Source organism: Pteropus vampyrus, unplaced genomic scaffold (assembly GCF_000151845.1).
Source record: "Pteropus vampyrus isolate Shadow unplaced genomic scaffold, Pvam_2.0 Scaffold73, whole genome shotgun sequence".
NCBI lineage: Eukaryota > Metazoa > Chordata > Mammalia > Chiroptera > Pteropodidae > Pteropus > Pteropus vampyrus.
Window position 1 is genome coordinate 634195 of NW_011888854.1, and position 11130 is coordinate 645324.

Here is an 11130-nt window from a genome sequence, read left to right on the forward strand (position 1 = left end):
TGTGTGTGTGTGTGTGTGTGTGTGTGTGTGTGTGTGTGTGTGTGTAGTATGGTGTGGTGAGAGTCACAGAGTAGGCAACTTAAGTTGTCCTTGTATTATAAATTTTTACTCTTGATCCCCAGCTTTGAGCCTCTAGCCGCTCCTAAAATTACAGGTGAAATTAATAACAATCATTTTCACCCCTCTCTTCTTTCTTTCTCTCTCTTAATAGCCTCTACATTAGACTTTTTAAATGTTAAAAGGTTGAACTGCTTCTCTACTGGGAGCAAAACAAAGGAGAAAAGAGAAGTTCTGAGCATAATTGTGAAGTTAAACGTCATGATTCTGTGGTTTCACAAAGGTTAAAACCTACATTCTCCATGTAACAATGCCTCAGAACACTGTCACCAGGCCATCCTGGTCCACTACCCACTTGTCCCAACATGTACTAAAATCCGGTTAGTATCAGCTACCACTTAACCGAAGAAACCTTTTTTACTAAAGAATAGATAAATAATTTAGTCTGTCTACTTATAAAAATATCCAATTGGTGAGTAGATATAATGTCACTATGTATTATTAGAACAATTGTTTATTTAATTTCAGTGTGGTAAAATATATTTCTTCTTCACTTTGTGAGAGTTTTATTTTTAACAAAATTTTATTTGCATATCATTGTCTCTTTCCTAGATTAGACATTAGTGTTTCTGCCTTATTGATTTGCAAAAAGTAGTGCTGTCCAACCGCTCTGCACAATCACCAGTGTCTTACGCCCAATATTTTACTGGACTTTAGGGACCATTTTATGCATTTATCACCCTGTGCTGCTGTTCAGCAAAATGCCACGACAACATTTGTTAAGCATACAGAGACCTAAAGAACCCTTTGTGGTGTTTTTCACTCTGATTGATTTTGGGTATATAACTGCTCTCCAATGGATAAGAAGCAAGAAAGTAATTTTGCTTTACCAAATAGCTCTCAATGAAAGTGATCATTGTATTTTCTTATAGGAAAAGAAAGGAGGTCCAGGGGATTTTTTTCAGTGATGTATATTCACTTAATCCCTTACCAATAACCTTGTAAAAATCAAAGAACTGATTCTTCCCACTCCCAGTACACACATTTTATTTAAACACATCAATAAACCACTCACCGAGGAAAAAAATGGGAACTTAAATATAAAAATGTATATACATATGATCTTTGTCCTTATTCATATGATCATAGTTTAGAAAGTAGAAATACTGCATATTTATGTTTGTGCATTATAATTTTCACTCAACTAAATAGAAACATTTTCGTATTTCTCATTAACATCCTTGCTACAATACAACTTTTATTATGGAGTTGTATTAAAATTTATTAAACTAATGTATTACAGAATATTTATGCTATTTCTAAATTCTTACAAAATCACAGCGATGTTTCAGGGAATGTTCATATAAATGTATTACTAATTCTTAAGAGTAAAGGTATAGAAGAGAGATTACTGAAAATGAGTCATTTTATGTTTTTTGGCACGATAATCAATCTTGGTATTAATATTATGTTTGATAAATATCTTTTCAAAAGAGAAAAATAACATTATTGTTGTTTTAATTTGAATTATTTTTATTAAATGCAAGGTAAAATAACTTTGGTATGGTTAATTGCCATAAGTATCGTGTATTTTTATCTATTTAAATTTTGTTTGTATACTCATTACCTGTTCTCAATTTCAACTGGAGCATTTTAACTTTTTTTATAGTTTGACAGATATAGGGCAAATAGTCATCTTCATATTTTTTTTTCTTTTCATGTTTATGTTAAATTTTACTTCACATTGAAAATTTACATACTGATTTCAATCAATAACTTTTTGATAGAGTACTTTATTTGTATCTAATTTGAAAGGCTTTTCCTGTCCCAAGACCAGAGATGTATATATTATAATTTATATTCCTGTTGTTTAATTTGGCATTTATTTTTAATTTTTAATTTTTGCTTCTTTAATATGTTTGAAATGTATATCAGTGTATGGTATAACGTAGAGCTCAAAATTTGAATAATATGCATACTTTTGGCAAGTCTTTCTTAAAAAATTTTCAGGTAGCTTAAAGGCCTCCTTGCTTAATTCCTACTTATCAATATCTACTTACTTAACTTTTTTTACCAAATTAATGTTTTCGTATTACTTTATAAAATTCCATTGAATTTTTAATGGACTATCATTAAATATTTACATTAATTTGGTAAATATTGTCTTAAAGCTCATGATGTTTTATTTGATGTTGTCAAATCTTTTAAATCTTAGTGAAATTTATGTGAAGTAAGAATTTCCAGCTTTTTTGTTTTTCAGATTTGTCTATATTTTTAAATCCAGAATGGAATCTGAAGTTTCCATTTATTTTAATACATTATATTATTTTCCGTGTAGGTTTTCTATCAGTAAAGGAGGGTGGGAAGGAGGGGCACGTTAGGAAAAGACACAGACTCCAACACAGTTCCAAAGCAAGTTCAGCCAGGCCAAAAGAGCGTACGTGAGCCCAGATCTGCAGTTGGCGGAGTCTTGTGTCTCACAAGAATGGAACTGCATTAGGACCACTGCTGAGCCCAGTCACTGGTGGGGACAAGCCTTTGGAAAGGGTGACCATATTGTGAAGGCAGTGATGGACCCACAAAGGCAGCAGCTGGGGCCATCAACCAGTTATGCTCCTTGTGGCAGGAGAGGCAGAATTTCATGGTTTCCACAGATGCTGTCTGACATTCAATGGAAAATTATTTAGTGTCCTCCATTTCCTAAAGCCTTTCATACTTTCCAGTTAAAGACATTTTGGAAAGGCCCTGCTAGGCTTTTCTCTACATACTTCTTATTTTCTTTTGAAAAAAAAAAAAGTGAGTTTTCTCTTAATGGTCTTTTTAAATCTTGACTTAATAGGGACAAAATTCCTAGGAGCTTGGAGTAGGAAATGATGGCCTTTTCTGATTTTCACATTTATACAAATACAACTTTTCTTCTTATTTTCTTTGATCATTTAGTTCTGGTTTTGGAAAGGAAGTTAGAGGACATGCTCATGTTTTCATCTTTCTCAGAAGTTCCCCTGATCCCTGTTGAATCCACCAGCTTATTCAATTTATGTGTGTAGCTGAACGATGGATCTTGTCCTTGCCTGAATCCTTCTAAATGCAAATGAATGAGGTCTCTGTACTGAAAAGGTGATTTATTTTAGGTAAGGTTTCTGCTTGGTGATAAGTAAAATGGTTGGATAGAAACATGAACAAATGCAGTCCAAATGAACATTGCTTTTTGGAAAGAAAGCATAAGAGCATGGATTCTACTAAATCTGTGGAGAGGTATTCTTCTCAGTGTTTCCCAATTAAGTATTCCTGAAAGATTACTTGTGCATTCGTGGAGCAATTAATTAAATTTGGAGTTGTCTTTTTAGAAAGTTAATATGATCAAATTAAATTCTTGGAATGTTAATTCATCTTTCAAGGAGTGCATTGCACATCCCTGCATTAAAGATACCCCAAAGAAAAACACAGAGAAGCCATTTTATCCTGAAGCCATTGCAACTGAAATAGTCTCCACCAGTTTGAATTTTTTTAATGTTATGCATATATTATAAAGATATTTGTAATGAACTATAGATATTATCCTAAAGCGTGTTAACGTACAGTCACTGACAAATATTTTTAAGTTAGAACCAAGGTATTTTTATTAAAAAATGATCTAGATTAGTGTTCTCTCCATATTTATAATCCAATGTGGTGTCAGTGATTGTAATTTTTTTTTAATTAAGTGAAGTGAAAATTATAGCAAAGCAATAAAACCAAAAATTCAAAAAAACAACTTGTAACTAAATTTGAATACAGATTTTTAAAAATTGCATCATTTCCTCCAGTATTTTAGAATTGAATAATTACAGCTAATTTAACAGCATTTTAAGATTAATTTCCTTTGCTGAGTCTTTCCAAAGCAATAGATATAGTTTTCATGCAAATACACACATATACACAGAGTTTCTTTGGTACATACATATCAACAAATCATTTAATACTTTATTAAATCACCTAGTACCTTTCACAGTCTTAAATTGCATGATTGAGTTGAGAATAACCTCAGTGGATTCTTGGTGCTCAACTCAGCTAATGGTAACTACAAGTGCCAAGATCTCTTCATAAATTACTTAATAGTTGTCAGTGTTTTAAAGATATGATTATCAGTAACTATATTGCAGAAAAAATGGAGGAAATAGATGGACTCCAGCAAGTTGCTTAATTAGAAGATGATTAAAGAAGCTTCTAGACCTGCAATTTCTACATTTTCAGCATTTTATTTTTGTGGTTTATTTGTAAATAATATGACAATGTGCTACATCAACATACTCTGTAAGGAAAAATGTATGGGACTGTCTAGACGCATTTAAAGATACAAGCTATTTCAAAATGCTTGATAGTGGAATTTGCTAGGCATCTTAAGCTATGTAATTGTACTTAACAGTTACATAATTATTCTTAATGACATGAGAGATGAAGAAACAGATGAAAGTAAGCAGTACTTTCACAAGTAATATGCCATAATTATTCATACACTTAATAACTGATTTAGAAATTAAAGGTATCTCATTAATTAAAATAATTATCTTCCTAGAAGAAAAAAATCAACATAAAACACTATACAGGGAGTACTTGAATTTTACATTTGCTGTTTTAAGATTGGTTTTGAATTGGTTAAGAATACTGCACTGTTTAGTCTTAGCTGCTTTTGTGGTCAGCCAGGTTTATTATTATAGCTGCAGTTGAGATTTCTCAATGTTACAGCTTTTAAAAGATCTGAATAATAAGGAAATCAAATATCTTACTGGATGGAATCATATTCGGTCTTCTCTGAATAATCTGACCTACATAATCTAATTCTTGATTTCAAGGTATTATTCCCTGTGGACTTCCTGAAATAATTTGAATATATGAGAAATAATTATTCCCCATGGACTTCCTGAAATACTTTGAATATATGGGAAGTTTAATTTTTCAAGCATGAGAAACCAACTTTCTTGATATTTCTTGTATATAACAAATGCTCATAAATTCCTAAAGAACTGTTTCATTGACATTTGAGCTTTGAATTGTTTCTAAATATTATTTATATTCATTAAATTTATCTCTATGTGTACTTTAGTTTCTACAAGTAGTTGTGATCATAATTCTGCTTAGTACTTCCGTAGGGAACAGCATACATGTATGAATAATTAAAACTTTAAGTTCAAGTTTTTAATGGGTTTATATATTCATGAAAATAATTTTTCAATTATACCGATGCTTCGGTGTTTACGAATGCCATAACTCTAAAACGAGCAGGAAGATACTGGCAAATAAACTTCATTATTCATTTTTATCACAACTTAGTTGCTTTTATTACTATTTCAGCCCTAAAATGAGGGCACTCAGTGCACTGAGCATGAGCAAAACTATTAAAATTATTCTGTGTGATACCAGGATGCCCTTTTCCGGACCCGTGCTACGGACGGCGCTTGAATATTGCCAAGAGTTTTAGAGCCACTGCTTGGGTTTTATTACTGTGCTGTTGGAGATGCTTAACCTGTGTACCTCGCCTTCCTCCTGCTTTGCCTTCCTGCGGACTAACAAGCCGTTGGCAGTGAGAATGGAGAGCTGTGTGCATCTCATGAAATGATTTCTAAAGGAGGTTTTCAAACAACTCTCAATGTACCCTTTCTTCCTTAAGGAACATTAGTTTTCTCTTTTCTCCCTCCCTTCCTTCTTCTCTCCTTCCCTTGCTTTTTCACCCTCTTTCTTTCCCTCTTTTTTTTCCTTCCTTCCTTCCTTCCTTCCTTCCTTCCTTCCTTCCTTCCTTCCTTCCTTCCTTCCTTCCTTCTTCTTTCTCTAAATAATATCTTACTGAAAACCACTTTTCTGAAAGGTACAAAAATATAACACCTGCTGCTCACATATAGAAAGCAGTAAAAATTTAACATTTAGAAACTGTGACTCTGAAAATAGTGTTTTATGACTTAAGTGCTACATGTTACTGTGTTCAGAGCACTTTAACACGGAGGGGCAAGAAGCTTCATAGAGAAAGTATTTGTAATTTTGTCCTCTGTAAACAACTTTCATAATCTGCTTTCTTAGCAAAACTTTATCTGGGCAAAATAAATACTTATTTACAATGCAGCAGGTTAGTCATTCACTCAGATAGTAAAAGCAGGTTATACAGGCTTTTCTAAGTTCAAAAGAACATTCTGTTATGAGAATAGGTGGCCCAACAGTACATTACATAGAGGATAGACTTCTTAAGACATATAGCTGAGGACAAAGGGTAGGTGATCAAGCTATGCCCAAAGTGTGTGTTTTCCTATTGTTCTCCCTCAGTGTAACCTTTATAATCAGCCATTACGAACCTGCCTTGTACAGCACGCCTCCTACTGGTCATTGCGCTTTCCATTGTGAGTAAACTGTAGGGGCCAAGAACATGCTTACCTGGAACCTAGTGTCCCCTCTCTTTCATCGTGGAACTTAGACCCTGGAACCATCTCTAGTTCCTCCATGGTCCTTGTCCCCAAGGCTACACAAGGGTTAGACTTTCCTGCCAACGTGCTTACCACTAGGCCCTAATGTTAGTCCTGGGCTTCCACCGTTGACTAAGGCAGCGGTCTCCAACCTTTTGGGCACCAGGCACTGGTGCTCCTATGAGAATCTAATGCCTGATGATCTGAGGTGGACTTGAGGCAGTGATGCTAGTGCTGGGGAGCGGCTGCAAATACAGATGAAGCTTTGTTCTCTTGCCCGCTGCTCAGCCCTGCTGTGTGGCCCGGTTCCGAACAGGGCATAGACTGGTACCGGTCCATGCCTGGGAACTGGGGGCCTCTGGAATAAGGGGTCGTGGGTGGATCTTGTATCTGAGGGCTAAGATGTCCCTTTTAGTGAGGATTAGTGGGAAGAGAAGGGGACACACTGGGTGCCTACCTTTGTAATAGACTTGACCCTGCAATTGCAGATAATTTTTAAAAGAGAAGCTTTTGAAAATGTCTGCTTTGTATCTCAAATCAGCTCCCTCTAATTTACATTTCCTAGTTCTCTAAAGGGCTGTTAGAAATTTATGCCCCAAAATAATACAATGTCGTAAATATGTTTTTCTTTTTCAAAATATCACTTTACTTCATTGGACTAAAAAATACTGTTAGTGTCTTTTCATTATCAAATACTATGTAAGCTATCACGGAACCAAATGCTAGGTGTTTTCTTATGTGTGGATTCATATTTCAGTTATCATGATAACTTTCAATTTGTTATATACTTTATTACAAACGAAATAGTCTACCTTTGTATCACATCTCTTATTTGAAGTAGTAGGTTTCTAAGAGTGCTCTAAAATATATAATAGTTCATTAATGATTACATTTCTATTATAGTTGTGACTATTATAGTTTCTACCACATAGAAGAGGAAGTAATACACAGGGGAGATATTTCAAAATAAATAATGAAGTCATTTTGTTCTGTGAATGATGAGACGATAAAATGGAACTGGATGCCTAAATTTTGTAATGAGTTACAACCACTCGTTCATTATAAAACTCCTTCTCTACACCATCAGATAAATCTTTCAAATATACTACAGATTTTAGAAGGAAGACATTACATTAGAATTGAATTACAATCAGAGAAGATAAGCTAAATACAATTAAGGGCCTCTATCTAAACATAAACTTTATGCAGATCATTTGTAAATCCATCCTAAATGGTTGGATTCCAAAATGTTAGATTTGAAAGCTATTCATTGGGTCTTTGGTAATATTTTATGCTCCTCTCTTCTGTACTTTAGGTAGGAAATGAGCTTAATGTGGAGAATCCTAAAAATCTCGCACCTTTCCCCCACTATGCGTTTCCCTTGTCCACCCAACTGCAACATTACCCTCCTGCCTGGACAGCTGTAGACCTGTGCTAACAGCACTTTTTCTTGTACGGGAGCCGCCGTGAAGCCGTGGTCTGTAAGTGTGTCTCCCAGAAGACACGAGGATGCTATTGATCTGATTTTTCTCCATGTTATCTTTCAATTCTTGATTTTACTTGACTTTCAGTGAATCAGTTAAAAGCTACTGCTGAGGCATGAGAATTCAGTGACAGCTTTCAGTGCTGTACCCCTCGTGAAGAGATTTGGCCGCATGTAAGATACGGTTTAGTTGCCAGTCCTTAGCACGCAGCTGACACCTTGAAATGATCCATAATGTTACGGGATTACTCGTGTGAGAGTTCCTACATGGGCTGTATAGCCTATTGGGATGTCAGTGTCAGTACTGTACTTTGTACATAGGTATCTAACAATACGTGATCTTGTGATACAGGTGACGAGGTCTAGAAAACAACACTTTGATGGAGCAAAGCTATTATAAAAATTAGATTAAACAAGTGGCATAACCATGTGCCTGAATTTATTGTGTCAAGTCACTGCGTTAGACACTTCCATCTTTTCATCTTCATGTATCTCTGAAATACTACTTGGCAGACGTTATTATCCCATTTTACAGATGAGGAATCTGAGGTCACTAGTTTAATTGAGTTGTAAAAATCATGTACCTAATAACTGAGAGGGCTCAAATTTAATCCTAAACGTTTGATTTCTAAAGACCATGGTCTTTCCTTCGTGCGATATTATGAAGAATGACACACAGAAGACCCAAAGATTAAGTTTGCAAGTACGGTTAATCATATCAAGTACAATTTTTTGAGTTTTCATTGTCATATTTTTTATCCCTAGTCTCAGTCTGCAGCAGACAGTTGAGAGCAAGGGTGTAAACTTTGTCCACTTGTTTTCTTCATATTTCTACTCAGACAAATCTTGGGTTGGAAAAAAGCCAATGCAAAACCTCTGGTGCCTTCAAAATCAGATTGAAAGTTCCAATACCACTTTTCAAAATATAGATTTCCCGAATTACACAGAAATTAGGGGCCGAAGTAATTGAACACTTAATTGCTCACATTTTTCTTTGAATTTATAAAATCTATCAGTGGTTTGGGAGTTTTAGTAAAATGCTGTGTGTGTGTGTGTGTGTGTGTGTGTGTGTGTGTGTGTGTGTGTGTGTGGTGTATGGTGTTGCAGAGAGGCAGAGACAGAGATTGCTGTAACCAAGAGTTGAATTATGCAGCAGAGACAGCCATCATTCAGGCTATGCCATACTGGCTCCTCCATACCACAGTGGCTGCAAAGCCACCCAGATCTTCCCAGGCCTGAAGTCACTGACACTGCTCTTCTCAGTTTAACAGACGGCATTGCCTTCTATGTCCTGGGACATGAGACTCAAGGATTAAAGATGTGACTGTGACTCTAGGACCGTAATTCATTTCCTCACTCCCAGTTTCTCCAGATTCAGAAGGAGCTGTTTGGCGCCTTCTCTGTGAACCATTTTCATATGGTAAGTAAATTTCTGTAGAAATACATCTCCAGTGAGCCCCCTGTTTTTTGCTCTTTATCTAGAGCAAGGGCTTGCAGATTTTTTTGGGTAAAGAATCAGATATTAAATATTTTAGGCTTTATGGGCCAGATGTTCTCTGTCACAACTTCAACGCGGCCATTGCAGTGCGAAAACAGCCATAGATAATATGAATGGATGTGGCTGTGTTCTAATAAAACTTTATTTACAAAAACAGGTGGCTGATGAAGTCGTCCCATAGGGCATAGTTGGCTAACTCCCTATTTAGGGCATCACTATATTACTTGTCTTCTTTTACCACAAGTATATTCAATTTTGGATTACCCTGCAATATATATATATATATATATATATATATATATATACACACACACACACACACACACACACACACACACACACACACACATACATATACATATATGTATATTTCAAACTGACTTTCAGACCTTTACCATCTAGCCTCAGCATATTTCTTCTTCCTCCTCTCTTTCTCCACACACACACACACACACACACACACACACACACACACACCAATCTGATACTGTTTTCTCAACTAGTCTAGTTGCATTCCCACTACACAGTGACATAGTGTTTATTTTACACTTCTATGTCATTTTTTTTATACTTAATACTGCTTGATGTCCACCCAGACTTTGCCTACTACCCAAATGATGCTCATATTTTGACAATTAGATATGTAGAGCTAGAATGAACATGAATATTAATTGTTTTCATGATTACTCTAACTTTTGATGATAATTAATATGGTATTTATTGTCTGACAAATTATGCATTCTGTGTGTGTGTGTGTGTGTGTGTGTGTGTGTGTGTACGTGTGTATGAGTGACTGTGTATGAGTGTGTTTTACTGCTAGTCTAAGATCTGGGGATTCAGAAGTGAGAAAAAGTCCCAAATTCCTACCTTTGTGGAGTTTACATTCCACTAGAGGAGACAGTCATTTGAGCATTTGTTTCCATATGATATTTTGCTTTGATTAAAGAATATTGTGCGGTTTACCGTCCTCACTGAGATTATAATACACCCGAAGACCAAAACCTATTCTGTTTTGTACACATCTCACACAATAACTAGTGAATAGTGTTTTCATTACCAAAACTCAAAGACAAATACTGATTACATTAAAAGGTGAAGTTTGTTTTAAATTACCTTTATTTCAAATTTTTAGATATTGTAATTTGCCACATTTTCCCAACATTTTTTCTGTAAGAGCATCCTGAGCCTTACAACTGCAGATTACTTCTTCAGTTTCCCAAAAAAGGTTCAGTGAAAAGTGAGCCACGATTTGACCCTGACACTAGGGAGCAGTGGTGCAGGTGAGCGAAGGGGCAGGACGCTTATGGGAGAAAAGACATTTGGGCCAACTGTAAAAACACTACAGCTCTCTCTCTCTTAACCTTTTTATTTTCCGATAGTAAAAGAAAAAGAAGCCTCACCTTGATGCAACTATTGTTAATTCAGAAAAATAAAGAGGTAGAGAATGATAAAGTAGAGAATGATAAGAAGGAAACATTTTTTTTTCATATTTCTTTCATGCATGTGACAGAAATATTCAAGAAGAAAATATGCCACCATAGGCCTAATGTGGGTCAGTCCACTACCTTCTCGTTAAACCTCAAATTGTCTAATTGTGAAATTGGATTTTTAATTTCTACATCAAGTGACAAAATGTGTCAAAATTATATATAGGTCAGAAAGGG

At 35.2% G+C, this 11130-nt stretch overlaps 1 pseudogene; it reads right to left on the reverse strand.

The window, feature by feature from the left end:
* LOC105293471 overlaps window positions 1-6524 on the reverse strand; it is an 18894-nt pseudogene extending 12370 nt beyond the window's left edge.
* Window positions 6525-11130: the final 4606 nt, after the last annotated feature.